The sequence below is a fragment of the Pteronotus mesoamericanus genome, unplaced genomic scaffold (assembly GCF_021234165.1).
Source record: "Pteronotus mesoamericanus isolate MK-2021 breed Mesoamerican mustached bat unplaced genomic scaffold, CSHL_Meso_final scaffold_167, whole genome shotgun sequence".
Classification (NCBI taxonomy): Eukaryota; Metazoa; Chordata; class Mammalia; order Chiroptera; family Mormoopidae; genus Pteronotus; species Pteronotus mesoamericanus.
In genome coordinates, this window is record NW_026555308.1 from 9896640 (window position 1) to 9912491 (window position 15852).

Consider the following 15852-nt stretch of genomic DNA (forward strand, 5'->3'; position numbering starts at 1 on the left):
CGAATCGGGGTTAGATAGGGGTTTATAAGCCCTAGCATTCCGGCGGGAAACGGATGGGCTTCCCAGGTGGGGGAAGGGAAGGGATTAGCATTCAGGTGGGAGATTGATGAGATTGATGTGCTACCCAGGCGGGGGAAGGGGTGTGAAAACGGGCTACAGGAACAGATAAGCAATGATTAACAGTTAACCTGGGAGGGGTCTCTGGCTAGGCTGTTCCTCTTAAGTCATCTTGCCCTTATCAGATATGTATATATACATATATGTATATATATATTTATTATATATATTCCTTATTTCACAATTTTTGTTTAGAGGAAGGACTACTTTTCATCTGCCCGTGTGTTGTGGGATTTGTAAAGTTTTGGGACTTAAATGTGTCCTCAGAGGTGCCAAGTGTAAAAAGAGTGGTTTTTTTAAATCTAATGTACAATCAGACACCCAAGAGGACTTCTAGCCTCCCTTGGGAAATTTCCTTGTATCTCAGTAGGAGGAGGACTTTTGTCTTATGTTATTATCTGTCTGTAATAGCCAAGTACAAAGAGATTACTCTATGCAGACGAGACATCCCATCAGCGCAGAGACAGAGAGGGGAACTCAGCCCCGCAGCTCGGAGTGTGCCTGTTCCTTCCCCAGGTTCCTCCTGCTCTCTCTTCTGTCCTTTGCTTCCTCCAGCTTGTCCTTGCTTTGGCTTCTTAGATCTAATTAAGATTTTTCTGAGAAGTTGTCAGGACTGCCGAACGTCTCTGGGCTGTTTGAAATAGCCTCTGGTTTGTCACTTGTTATCATGTCATTCCAAATATGCCAAGATCTCTTTCTCACATGGGAGGGAAACACACTCAGCTTCCAGGTGTCCAGGGGAATTAGTCAGGATACAGAGTGGACATGGCTGGGCCACCAGGTCCTCCTACCCTGTGTTTGAGAGGAGGCAGCATAAGCTTGGCTGGGTTACTGGGGTCTCGGGCTGACATGGAATCCTCTCTCTTTCTGGCCTCCTGCAGCTTGAACAAGCCCTAACGGTGCTGGTGTGGGGAGTGCTGGCCGCCCTGAGAAGAGCTGTGGTAGAGGGCACCATGCCCGGAGAGGCCTGTGGAGTGCCAACGGTCAGGACTGGGCGTTGGCCCTGGGGCGGCACATGTGGATTTTAGAGGAGAGTCCCTGGATGAGGTTGTTCTCCTGTTTTCTAGTTTCTTTGTTAGGACATTTTCTCATTGCTTCATTCACTGGTTCTCAAACTTAGTGTGTACATTGAAACCACCCCAGGTATTTATTAAAATGCAAATCCCCCCCGCCCGCGCCCCCCCTCCGCCAAGTAATTTCCAGGAGCCTGCATCTTAACACTTCCCACCCCGTCCCATCCCTCTCCAGGTGATTCTGATGAGGGTGGCTTACGATTCACTCTTAGAACCGTGATGATCTAATAAACTTCCCTCCCAGGGTCACTACCACATCCATGAACCCACATCCCCCATCCCAGGCCAGCAGCCTTCTCCTGCCCCCTCCTGCATTTGCCTTTGCCCTGGTGAGTGCAGCCACTTGGACCTTTGCTCCTCCCGATTAGCATCCTCTTTTCCTTGTTCTTCTCTTCTGCCTCGGAGGAAGCAACTGCCATGTCGAGGCTTCTCCTGTGCTTCTCTGTGACCCCTTTTTTCTTTCCTTTGTGATCTTACCCTGTGGAATTTTTTAGGATTCATAAGAGATGTGAGCTTTCAGCATGATTTCTTTTCTAAACGAATCTTTTTTCGCTTCTTGAAACAATACACTTCACCATGACCTTGGGTTTCGGGGGTGGTGAGGTTTTTTCCCCTGCCTGGGTTCTGAGCATCTCTGTTTCAGCCTTGACACTGCTTTCCTGTGGGTCTCTGGAGCAGGGACAGGTTTCTAGTTTTCAACATTAGTTGTGTGACCTTTTTTCTTTAACCCTTCCTCTTGACAGAATCATCTTCCTTATCCTTAATCTTTTGGATTAGTGGCTTTTATTGATTGCCTTTGTGCACTGGGCTTCAGACTTCAGGTGTGGTGAGTGTCCTTGCGCACTGCTTGCAGTCCTTGCTGGATAAATCACTTCTCAGAGCACAGACCTGTGTCCCTTACACTGGGGGTGTGCGTCTCTGCCCTGTGGTTTGCCAGTGCCGTGGTTTGAGGGCTTGTTTGGTTGAGTGAGTTTCAGACTTCTGGTTTCTCCTGCTTGCTTTCTGGGTTTTCTCAGCCAGGCCACCCTGATGCAGCAGCTGTTCTGTGAGGTTTGCCTATCAACTGCAGCTCCGCTTGACGCTTTGTCAAGCTTCCTTTTGATCTTAGGGTTTACAAAATGAATGTTAAAACTGCGATGCACTTGGAAAAGTCTTCTGCTTGGTTTCATCAACGAGGATGCTGAGGCCGTGAAGTGAGGTGGCTGTTCAAGGCCACAGAACATTCTGTGGGAATTTGGGGCTGGGGATCATTTGTTAGCTATCAAAATTAAACTGTGCATAACCTTTGACCCATCTGTTCCATTTCTAGGAGTCTATTGCAAACAAAGATTTACTCAGGTGCACAGAGAGAGGGATACAAGGCTTGAGGCACTATTTGAATTGAGATCAATAAAAGATTGGAAAAACAGATTGTAGTTCCATCCTCTAATGCAGCAGTTATAAAAAACAAGGCTGGTCTGTCCATGCTGGTGGGGTATGGTTGCCAAGGCCAATATACAACATGTCCCATTTATGTTTTATTAAAAACAAAACCTGTGAGAGAATACATAGATATGTACGTATAAGAGAAAAATGTATGGCCTGGAAAAATACTTCTGTGACAATAACAAGGGGAATGGGATTGGGGGTGGGAGGGAGAGTCTGTGGTTCAGGATGACTGGCACTGTCTAGGCCCTGTTTGAAATTTTCTATTGAGATATAATTCACATACCACACAATTTGCCTGTTTTAAGTGTACCATTCAGTGTTATTTTAGTATATTCATGAAGCTGTGCAATCATTACCACTATATTACCCCAGAGCATTTTCTTCACCCCAAAAAGAAATCCTGTACCCGTTAGCAGTTACTTCTTCACCGTTCCCGCTCAGCCCTTGGCAACTATGAAACTACTTTCTGTTTCTATGGATTTGCCTATGCTAGACATTTCATATAAACAGAATCATACTATATAAGACCTTTTGTATCTGGTTCTTGCACTTAGCATAATGTTTTCAAGGTTCTTCCATGTTGTGGCATGTATCAGTACTTCACTTTTTAAAAAAGTTTTAAATTTTAATTGTGGTAAGATACATATACCATACAATTTAGCATCTTAACCATTTTAAAATATACAGTTCGATGGTGTTAGGTACATTCACTTTGTTGTGCAACCATCCCCACTATCCATCCATATCTAGAACATTTTTTTCATCATCCCAGACTGAAAACCCATACCCACTAAACAACACTTCCCCATTCCTCTCTTTCTCCAGCTCCTGGAAACCACCATTTTACTTTCTGTCTCTATGAATATGACTACTCTAAATATAAGTGAAATCATGCAGTGGTTGTCTTTTTTTGTGACTGGCTATTTCACTGAGCATAATGTCCTCTAGGTTCATTCATATTATAGAATGTGTTCCAATTTCCTTCCTTTTTAAGGCTGAATAATATTCCCTTCTATGTATGTACCACATTTGCTTATCCATTCATCCATCAGTGGATACTTGGATTGCTTCTACCACTTGGCTATTGCAAATAATGCTGATATGAAAATTTGAATACAAGTTTTTATATACATATATTTTAAATTCTCTTGGATTGAATTTCTTAAACAACACATCTTGTGCTCATGTATTACTTTTGAATTTATAATGAAATGGGAAATAGAAAATAAGTGGTCACATTTAGAATGCCATGTTTCTGGACTCACTGTTTTTCCATTGTAAGTGGAAAACAGCTAACATCCGGGGAATAGCATACCCAATCTGATTGAAGCTTGCTCATGCTTTCCATCTAAAATTGAGATTTGCACCTGTTTGTGTCAAGCCAGATTGATTTGGTCAAAGGGAGGGGTTGAAGCTCCCGTGGAGTGGCGTAACATAGTGGTTAGGATTGCAGACTCAGTTCCCTCACTTGCAGGAGGATGAGATATATCTGTGCATGTAAAGTGCTTAAAATAGGGCACTTAGCATCCAGTAAATGTTAATTGCTGTTACTCTATCATTGTGTCTTCTCTTCTTGGATAGTCACCCAATCCCTGAATATTGTATGGACCAAGTGAGAGAGGGTGTATATCCACCTTTGAGAAAATATGAGCTGTTTAGAAATATAATGGATTCTCAAGACTTGTTGGTTGGGTTGGGATTTATATACTCTTCCTGATCCTTGATTTGCAGAGCTGTTAAATATACAACAGCAACATAAAAACATAAAAATGGATTGTTTTTCCTGCAGTGAGCATGTGTTACTTTTATTTCTTCTTAAAGAAATAAAGGAAAACAACAGCAAGGTCTGAGAGCAATGCTAACCATGCCTTGTCAGTTAGGTGGCATCCCCAGTAAGAGTGGCACATCTTTATTGACTGATACTCTCGATAAGTTGATACATTCACACTCAAAGAGGTGTTAGACAGTCAGTCAGGAAGTATTGAGAATCTAATCTGTGCCCCTTTTGATTCTGAACATTTTGTGAGTTCAGAGAAATAAGATGGCACCTTTGACTTTAAGGTACTTCTAGTCTAGGTAGACAAGGTCACGATTTGGTGGTCCATTAATTACCCCCAACAACTGCCGCCACCATCACCATGTACTGAGTAGCAGGCCTCTTCGAGTTGCTAAATCTCTTTCCTTGTTGAATTCTCCAACAGGACCCTGCAAAATGGGCACACTTATCCCCTCTCTATAAAGCAGAAGGCCTTGCAGAAAGTAGTTGAGCTGAGATTTGAACCCAGGTCCATCTGAGTCAGCTCTTGTGCTTTCTGCACTGCTGTCTCCCTCTCATTCTATTGACCCATTTCCTTTCTGAACTGCACCACAGCTAACTGCCTGTGGTATGGCACAGAGTCCTAGGATTGAGGCAGTTGAAAGAAATCCTTCACGTGGGTGTTTGAAATTCTAGGAGTATCTTAAGGGCAGGTTGTACAGTGATTTGCCAAGAAAGGTTTTGATCCCCATAAACCCGGGGCATATAGATGAACAGTTTCTGCCTCCAAACTGGGTAGCTCTGCTACTTTAATAATAAGTTGCTGAAGTTGCACATGCTTGTTGTTTTGAATAAAATGATCCAAAGGTTTAGATTGAAAACACTGGTTGTTATCTCTGGCTCTCCACACCCAGGTCACCAAGGTTAGCGGCTCGGGTAGGCCCGTAGTCCTTTCCCAGACCACCGGCTACACATCTACGCGGTGTCCTCCTTCTCTGCCTCCCTTTCTCCAAAATAGAGCCACGGTGTGCACACCTCTGTAGCACTTTAATTCTTGAACCTAAACACATCTGCAGTTTGGAATGAGCAGCTTTAAAGCAACATTCAGAGCCATTCACATCACCTTGTCCCATTGCTCATAGGCTGACCCTCCCGGGGGCTCTAGAGCGCAGTGAGGCCCAGAGTTTCGTTCTGGAGACACTTTTGTACCACTTAGATCGGAGCAGGAAATCGCTCTGTCGGGCATGCCTAGCTGCATGTTTTATTTCGGCAAAATAAGTAGTTTTCACTGTCAAAGTGTTTTTCACTTAGGGGGAAAACACAACTCCAGTTTCCATCAGAGCCGCTGCTAGGCTGCATCACATGAGCAGGTGAAAATGTGCTTGGCAAAGGGTGTGATGACAGTTCTGGTTTTATGCAACAGCCATTCCCAGCTGTCCCTGTGCGTGTGTTATATATTTAGATGATCTCTTAGAAGAGAGATACAGCATCTAAACAGGTGAGCAGATTTCTCTGGGAAGACCTGTAGGAGATGGAAACTTCTAATGAAGAAGTTTTCTGATTTGAAAAAGAAGGCCAACTGTCACTTTGCATTTATCTTTTAAAAATTCTATCTCCAAAGCTTGGGGTAAGACTATTAAGTAGTTTATATTCTATTCTTGTTTAATTCTCACAAGAGGGCCTGCTATTCCCATTTTATAGATGAGGAAACATGAGTTTCAGAGAAATGAAGTAATGTGCTTAGATCCCACTCTGGTTAATGACAGAGCCAGGGTTTGAACCCAAGTCCGCCCTGTGTCTCTGCCCACACTACTCATAGATAAGTCCTCGTCAGTTATTATAAACATTACTCCTCTTGATCCCGTGGTTCCTGGTCCTGTTCTTGAGGGATGCAGATGAGCCTGCACTCTTTGGGTAGCTTTTGTTGGCATGGATGGCATTGTTAGGATGTTCTTCGGGTAACATCTCCTTAGCTTCGCTATTATATGAGCCCCCTGCTTTTTACCAGAGAATCATCTAACTCTCAGATGAGTGGGCCTATATTAAGTTTTTGAAGAATTTTGTTTCAACTTTCTGGAGAGTTTAAAATTTATAATGTTCTTATACCATAAGTAGGCAACCCAAAACGTAAGAGGGTGTGTGTCTGTGTGTCTGTGTCTGTGTGTGATGCATGCAGGGAAGTGGGATTCCTTTGGAGTTTTAGCAGGTGGCCCTGGAAGTCTGTCACAGGTGGAAATTGGTACCACAGTCGTGAGTAGGCTTTGGATGGTAGGAAAGGAGTATGGTGAGTTAGGAAGAGTGAGGCATTTTGAGGTCAGGCAGACTGGGGTTGGTATTACTGGGTCCAAAATTTACATGTTTTTGAAAAAAATCCAAACCTCTTTTGCCTCATCTCTGCAATGGAGATAACATGTAGTGGTATTTGCGCCTAAAATGAGATGAAATGGGTCATCTGATGGCGGTGCGCTCATAGGGCCCAGTAAACAGTAGCTCATTGCCTCTTCATTGCTGCCTGTAGGAGATCTGTGCTGGAGCCTGAGACCATGGCAGGGAGTTGCCATTTTTTTTTTTTTTTTTTTCAGTGACAGTCTGTTTTATGCCACCATCATTTCCAAGTACTATGGTCCGGCTTCTCCTGAGACACTCTAGGTTGAACAGAGTTCTCAGTTTTGGGGCACTCCCTTCTTCAAGGTTAGAATTAACTAGCATCCAAAGCTCATCTGTTGCCCCATCCCTATGAATCACAGAAACTTACCTGAGATGCTGGAGACCTGCTGCACTGGTGACACCTGGTTTTTGTGAACCTCGAGCCAAGCTGGGGCAGGTAGCAGGTGGCAGTGTTTTGTCCTGTGATTCTTTGGAGTTAGGGTTGTTGTTATTATTATTATTATTATTATTATTATTATTATTATTATTTTGTAATAGGAAACTCAGCTTTCAAAGGTTGGGCGATCTCACCTAGTCTTGTGGTTTCTCTCATCTTTATAATGTTGACTCCTTGTTCTATCTGTCCAACCTTAATCTCTCCCCTAAGTTGCAGACTCATAGGCTACCTACTGCATTTGTACTGTTTTTCCTCAAATGACTAATGATTGTATCAAACCTAACTTGTCTGAAAATCAAACTCCTGGTGGTTACTCCCCTCTTCTTCACCACATCTGCCCCTTCCCCAGTCATGCCCAGCCCAGTAACACGATAGCTCCATTTCTGCAGGTTCCTAAGGCCAAAAGTCGTGGTGTTTTCTTGACCCCTGTTCCCACCCAAACCCAACATCAAATCTATTTGCAGTTTGCATTGATTTTTCTTTCTCGCCTTCTTTCACCCCTTCTTGCACCCATTGCCCTCACCACAGCCCAGGCCAGCATCCTCACCTCTTGCTGGGACCACTGCTCCGGTGTCCTGACTAGCTGCATCTGTTGGATCCTCCAGGAGGAAGATACCAAGACAAAGTTTGGAGTGCAGCAGGAGTCCTGGGGGATCATGCCTATGAGAGATGAAGGGACAAGTGGCATTGGGCAGAGAAAGCCTCAGACTTTGATGCGGATCTAACAAAGTTTTGTTCACCCAGCCCAGTGGGGAGGTCGGTACAAGATTGCCCAGCAGAGGACGGAAGTACCTTTCATTGCTCACCATTGGCTAGGGAGGCCAAGGAGGGGCAGCGCATCTGGAAGGTCCTAGACTTGGAGGCTGTCAGCTGCCCCACTTTTAGTAACAATGGCAAGTCCTTCCTTGAAGGGAGGCTTGAGCTCTGCACCTCTCCTCTCAGCCACTGTACCGCCTCTCCCCACCTCCCTGCTTTCCCCTTCCTACAGCTGGTAGAATGATCTTGTAAAAAAATGTCTGATCAGAGTGTTCCAGGGGCTTCCCGTTTTGCTCAGAATGAAATACCATAGTCTGAAAACCCATGCCATTTTTCTCTATGGTCTCATTTCCTGTCTGTATCTTCCTCATCTGTTATCCTTTAGACACACTGGCCTCCTTGCTTTTCTAGGATTACATTAGGCCTCTGCCCACCTCAGGCCTTTGCACTTGCATTTCCCAGGAACGCTCTCCTTGAGGGCTTTCCATGGCTCACTTCCCCACTTTATTCTGGTCTCTGCTCAGATGGTATCTCTCTAGTGAGGCCTTTCATTATGCTTTATTTAATTAGTATTCTTCCACCATCATTTTCCCACACTTTTGTGAGAAGTCCTCTCTGAGCACTTCTCACAGCCTGACATGTTAAGTAGCTAGTTTTTTATTTTGAATCCCCCCACTCAAGTCTAAGTTTCATATTGGCGTTCACTTTTACTCTGCCCCCTCGCCCCCCAATATATCCCTGTGTCTCTAGTGTCTAGTGCCTGGCATGTAATGACTCTTTAGCAGCAAGTTTTGAGAAAATGAATAAGAGACTTTGCCAGGGTCACTCACTGGTGAGTGGTGGGGCCAGACTTTGCACCCGGCATCTGTCTGATGGCAGAGCTCACTACCTTGTTCACCATGCTCTGCCCTTGCCACAGTGAGCACTTGGAAAATGGGGGATGTTATTATTATGAAGATGGTTTCCTTTGCTGGAACAACTGTGGGTGCCTGCTGTCTTGTAGGGATTGTTGTCATCCCACCCAGAGGGAACCTTTCTCCCTTGAAACCTGAAAGTACCCCAGATTTCCCATCACACAGAACCTGGGCCTGGCCTGCTGTCACGGGACCTGGCACACTTCCTTTTGTTCACTAGAATGTTTGAGGGAACTGCCTCTGAATTAAAAATGGTTTTTTACTCTCTTTCGTCACCATGATCTCCACCTGTTTGTATCTGGGGTCATGCTAAGCTTGCTCAAATTGAAAGCAAAAGCAGTAACCTTTATCATACTGTTTGCCATGCTGCTTTCCATGATATTTGAAGTTTCGCTTAAAATAATTTAGGCAGAAAACCCCATGTGTTCTCTGGGGCCTGCCAGTGAGCCCAGCATATTGGCTAGTTATTTCAGATGACTTATCACAGACACCTCCAAACAGCAATGGCAGGCTGCAGGAGCTGAAGAACTGTGTCACGTTCTCTAAGTTTAAATGACCTGCTCATGATGCTAACAAACCCACAGCTTTTCTGGAACATGAAAAATAGTTCTGATTTAAAGTCAATGTCTTTGTACTTCTACCAAACACAGTTTTAGTGTCTATTTGGATTTAAAAAGAGAAACCTTATTGTTTTTGCCAAATTTTTCCATTTGGAGTCTAACTTCTGTAATAATGCTATCCTGGAAATAAAGGAGAAGACAACTGACTACTTAGAGTGTGTGCAAGGTAATAAAGTGCTGCTTCTCCTGTGAGTGACGTAGATGTTAACTAGATGGATTGGGTTAATGGAGCATCCTGTGTTAGACAAATTATGTGGACGTTTTTACCTTTGTCACAAGCTTAACAATGACCAGGCCGAATTCCACAGGACAGGTTTCTCGTGATGGGAACTCTCTGGGACACTTTAAGGTTCCAGTGGAGAAGATTCCTCTTGGGTCATGACAGTGATTTCTATAGGACAGCAGTTACCCACAGTTGTTCCAGCAAAGTAAATAGTGTTCATAGTAATGGCATCCAATGAGATGATGCATTTGGAGATGATTTGCAAACTCCAAAGTGTTACATAACATGAAGCAATATTATTTTACTTTTATGAGGGCCATTGCATATGGATGCAGCTCTCTAGTTTTGGTTAGCACATTAAATACATCCCTTATTTCATTTTGCTTTGGACATATCTTCATGTTTTGACCTTTATAGTACAACTTAAGTTTCTTAAGCAGAACAGAAATATCCAACCATGATGAAAGACTCTTCGATCCTGCTGGGTACCAGCAGCTGCGTCTTGCAGTCCTTGACTAGGCAGCATATCAAGTTCTGAGCACTGTCAAAGTAACTCAAAATATGGACTGCAATTATTGATGATTAAATTTTAGGTTTACGGTTGCATTGCTCACCAATGTTTTAAGCCTGTGTTCTTGAATTCAGGGTGAACTATTATTGACATGAACAGATAGAAATATGTTTTTCTCCTGAGCTGTTTGATTTTCTTTCTGTACATGATAAACAATAGATTACTCTCAGAAACTATGCATCTTAAGAAAAGCAAACTTTTACTTTGATTAGTGGCAAATGTCTGTGTTTATTGTTTAGATTTGACTTTCAGAATTCAATCACAATTGATCCTTTCCAAGTTGACTGGCTGATTGGGGTGTGTGCAGAGTATGGAATGGGGGTGTAACTTGTTATTTGGGTTCTCAGATGACTAGACGTTACTAAGACTTTGATGCCTTCCTTGAATACACAAATGTTCTCTTGCTCTTCAGGCTGATGAAACCTTCTTTACTTCAATGTTAACAAATCTGATATGGTGCTTGTCTAAATGTAAACTAATGGGATGAACTGACTCCTTGTGACTCACTAGGTATTGACCTTGCCAAAAAAGAAGTGTCTGGCTGGTTAACTGGCTCCTTTCACTTTTCTGATATTAATCCATAAGCTATTGAGATGCACTGGCCAAGTCCACCTCTTGGTTTTCCTTTTCACAAATGTCATCCATGTGGAACCATGTCACCATCTTCGTAGTTCCATGGTCTAACTCATTCAGAATTAGTCTCTGGAGAAGTCCCTGTTGAATGATTGAAGGTACCGTATTAGTTATCCATTGCTACATAACAAATTACCCCAAAATTTAGCAGCTGAAAACAACAGACATTTATTTATTTCAGTTTGTGTAGAAAAGGAATTCAGGCATGGTTTAGCCATGTGCTGTGGCTCATCTTGTCTCACGAGACTGCAGTCAGGGTGTCAGCTGAGGCTGCAGCTGGAATCTCAAGACTTGGCGGGGGGGATCCATCTCCACTTCTGTGGCTGGTGGCAGAGCCCAGGTTCTTGCTGACTTTTGGCTGGGTACATTATTTCCCTGCCAAATGGGCCTCTCCACTGGCTTTTATCAGAGTGCGGGAAGCCACAGTCTTTTTATAATTTAATTTCAGAAGTGACATTCATCATTTCTGCCGTATTCTATTCATTAGAGGTGAGTCAGTAAGTCCAGCCCATACTCAAGGGGTGGGATTATATAAAGATGTGAATACTAGGGGCCATCTTAGAAACTGCCTTCTGATGAGAAAAGTATGATATAGTTTGGCCTAGTATTTTATTATATTATGTTATATATGGAATAGAAGTTTCTGATGTGCTTATTAAAGCTGCAGGAGCTGAACCAAAACAGCAGGGGGTCCAACAGTTGCAGGGGAAGGTTGACTGACTAGTTTCTAAGAGCGTTTCTATAAATTCATGACTGTCCGAGGTCTGTCCCCCAGTTGTGAAGGTTAAAAATCTGATCTCCTTCAGTGCAAATTGCCAGTTTCTTCTTAATGTGCCCACAGAGGCCCAGGGCCTGAGGACAGAAGGCCACTGGCTTGATTTCTACGGAGATGTGCAGATATCAAGCAGATTGGATGGCCATCTCTTTCTGATCTGATCAGCTGGATATCTTGTGGAGGAAAGAAACTTAGGTCAGCCAAGGATCAGAAGGTCACGTGGACAGCAGAGCCAGACTGTGCTGTTACACATCTGTTCTACCTTAGATGTGCATTAGCACCAGGGTTTGCTAACCAGCTTCATCCGGCTTCATGCTGAGGGTGCCTGCCCTGCTCTGATGGGCACTGCTCTTATCTTATCTAACTTTTCTAAGTCTCATTTCTAAGTGCTGACTCCTCTCAAATTCTGTTTTTAATTTAAAATCAAATTTAGTTAGCTCATATAAGTTTGATTTTTAAAAAGCTAACTAAATTTGATTTTATATATAATTTATAATCACATATATGATTTATATATATAAACTATATATATGTAGTTTATTATAAAGTACCTTATTTATAAAAGACCTGATGCTTCTAGCCACCACCCTCCCCCATTTCCCCTCCGCCCGCCCCCCACAAGCAACTGCTTTAAACTTTCCAATTGATTCTTTTGGTAGTTGTCTTGATCTCTGAATAACATGTTTCTATTGCCACTTGTTGATTTCTCTGTTGTAGGTGTTATTTATCGATTTCTCACTGTGGAAGATGACGATTAGCTGTCTTTGGTCTTACCCTGACAAAACACACACACATCCTCCGGCACAGACATATTATCTTTTTCAGTTTAATCCCTCCCTGGTCCATGATTACATTATGCTGATTCTGAAAACGCTATCTAGCTAAGCTGCGAGGTACATAACAATTATTTTTATACAACTTTTTAGTTTCTTTTGAGTTAAGACTTACCTTTTCATTTTAATTTGGTTGGTGTTCAATATCCTTAATACCAATTCAACTCCAAATGCTCTCTCAGTTATGTAAATTTCCTCAGTATGTTAAAAAATGAGGCACTGTCAGTTTCATCCTGAGGCAGTGTCTCCTGGAGTCCGCCCTCTGGCCAGCGGTAGCTGGGCGGAGCCTGACCGCGCTGCGCCCCCTTTCCCCTCAGCTCGCCGCTGCTATTGCTGCAGGTGCCGCCGCCGCTGCTGCTCCTTCCTTAGCAATACGGAATTCATATACCGCACAGATACTCAATTCAGTGTTTTTTGGTCACTCACAAAATTGTGCAACCATCACCACACTCTAATTTCAAAACATTTTTATCAGCCCCAAAAGAAACCCTATATAGTCATTAGCGATCACACCCCATCCCATCATCCTGCCAGTTCCTGGAAACCAGTACTTGTTCTGGACATTTTGTATCAATGGAATCATGAATATGAGGCCTTTTGTATCTGTCTTCTGTCACTTAGCATGATGCTTTCAAGGTTCACCTTTCAAGGTTCATTCTTTTTTATGGCTGAACATCCATTCTATGGATAGACCATGTTTCCTTTCTCCATCTGTGATGGCTGTGTTGTGTTTTCAGTTTTTGGTGGTAATGAATGATTTTCTCACTCATGTTAGTGTTGGATCCCCTATTTCTTGGAATCTCTATTTTCCTCTAACTAGATTTCTTCTCTTTTTTTGGTGGGAGGGTCAAAGTTTTTAGAGATTGCATGTCCGCAGATGTCTTCACCTACTTCTCACATGGTTTGGCCTGGTGTACCATTCTAGCTTGGAAATCATTCCCTGGGGGCGTGACGGTGTCACTCACTGTTTTCCAACCTACAGTATTGCTGTTAAGAAATCCTCCGCCATTTCTCATTTCCCTCCTCTGCAAAATCCTGCTTCCAATCTAGAAGCTTATGCCCTCCTCTCTTTGTCCCCATGTTCTAAGACTTCAGCATGAGGTGTCAGAGCACGGCTCACCTGTTGTGCTAGCTGCTTGTGGGGCTCTTCCACCTCAGTACTCATGTCTCTTGCTTTGGGGACATTTCTGGAATTATATCTTTGGTTTTCATCCCCTCTGTGTTATCTCCTCTGCCCACTTTTTGAACTCTTCCCATGTGGTAACTCTTCATTTCATTTCTAGTTTTCCATTTTGGTATCCTTTGGCTCTATTTTCTGGAAATTTCCTTACCTTCTGGTCTTTATATCTAGTGTTCCATTTTGGCCATCACAGTTTTGCTCTCTAAAAGAGCTTCTTTGCTCTCTCTATGCTATTTTTTTTCTCCTTTTAAAATATCTCCCTATTATTGTTTCTCACCTACACCGTCTTCTCTCTCTCTCTGGGAATGTTACTGATCGTTTGCTTTTGAAGTATGCTTCTCCCTAAACTGTGTCTCCTACAAGTTATTTTTCTCTGTCTGTTTATTCTGGTCCCTATCTTTCCATCTTAGGTGCTTGTCTCAAAAGAAGGTGATTCCTGGCTGCCTACTCAGGGGCAGGAGTAGGGTAATAAAAAGCTGATTTAAAACTCTGTGATCATTTCCTGGTGGGATGATTTGGCTCCGCTATTTCACTGGAGAGACCCCCTTTACCCCCAAACTGGCCTCTTCAGTTAGTTAGATTTACAGGAAAATACTTTCTATTCCCTTGCTTAGAGGTAGAGGTTGACTGCTGCTGTTCTGGGGATGGAAGGGAGGGGTGGGAAGCAGATGGAAGAACCTCAAAATTTCAGTGCGTTTTATTTTTTTCTCTCTGTTTTCAATAAGAGATTTCTGCCTTCAGTGCTGTTCAAACCTACTGTTTTACCTTTTCCAGAGAAAAAAATCCTTAGTCTTCTTTTAAATTGCTTCTTAGCCCCCCATGTTCATTCCCACCTCCAGAAGCGACTTGTGTTAGTAGCTGATCAGCCTTTTGCAAGTTGTTCCATTTTAATTAGATGGTGTTCTGGTGTTGCCCACTTTCAGTTAAGAATGAAATTTCCTCAGATCTGTCAAGTTACTTACCAGTTATCTACCTGCTTCTTCTAAAATAGTTTTGTCTTATTTCCTCTCTCATTCTCTTTTTCCTTATGGGTAAGGCCTTTAGAAAGGACTTTTTTAAATTGGAATTTTAATGGGATTCTGAGAGGATGTGAATGAAAATTAATATTGAGTCTGTCAGCTTTAACAGGATGTCCTTTAAATTTTTTCTTAATACCTATTTCAGGCTTCAGTTTGTTGTTTGGCCACTCCCTACTGGAGTGGCTGGAACTGTAGTTACTACTGGGGTAGAAATAGCTTAGGGTTTCACTCCGGTGTGTTCTGCATCGTCAGGCTGGGGCTTGGCTGCCTCTGTGGGCTCTAACTAGTTGCAGTCTGATGGAGGCTTAATGAAGGGCTGGAGGTGGGACCACAGGGCAGTTCAGGCTCAGTGACCCCCACTTTCCCACTTTCACTTTCTCCGTGCCACTTCCTTTCACCCTGTCCCCTTGTTTCTCAAACCCCCATCATTACAGGGCTAGCCTTAGATTCTTCTTTTGCCTCATTACCATCTCATCGCATTTTATTGAGGCTTCCAGGAGTCTCACCTCCCAGACCACACAGGAAACTGGATCTGCATAGTTGATGCTGGTTTTCAGACTTGGGGCTGATCCATGTACCTAATGTGCGCCTCTCGATCTTTTTCTTAACTGCTCGCTCAGCAGTTCTTTCCTGCTTTTGTTCTACTTTTTTGGGAATTATCTGGCCCATTCCCAGTTTTTATTTATTTAGTGTTCTCTACAAATTAAGCATATATGAATATATACCTAAAAGTAAAAATACCTATTGGTGTCTACCATTCTAACTTTCATAATGAAAGTTTTTATTTCTTTTTAATTTTTAAATTTCACATAGGAAAGCCCTCTGGGGTGTGATCCACTTCTGTTCAGTTGGTTTTAGAGAGCGCACAGAGCACATTATGTTCAAGAGCATTTACTAAATCCTGTTTTTCACTGACTCAGTCTATGCCCAAACCCTCCTACTCCCTCGAACCATGTGACTATCTTCCCCTACTTTCAATGTCAAACCTCCATAAAGGCCAACATCCTAATGCAAGCTTCCGTTGTAGCATACCTGGGCTTATTTATCCCTCCATCCTTCCTGTGTATATTCATTTCACAGGACAAATATTTATTGAGAATGTTCTGTATACCAGCCTCTACCTTGAGACA

The 15852-nt window shown here is 42.9% G+C and overlaps 1 protein-coding gene across 1 annotated transcript in view; it reads left to right on the plus strand.

The window, feature by feature from the left end:
• SNX29 (sorting nexin 29) overlaps positions 1-15852 on the plus strand; it is a 547242-nt gene that overhangs the window by 262396 nt on the left and 268994 nt on the right. The gene's annotated exons all lie outside the window — the stretch shown is intronic.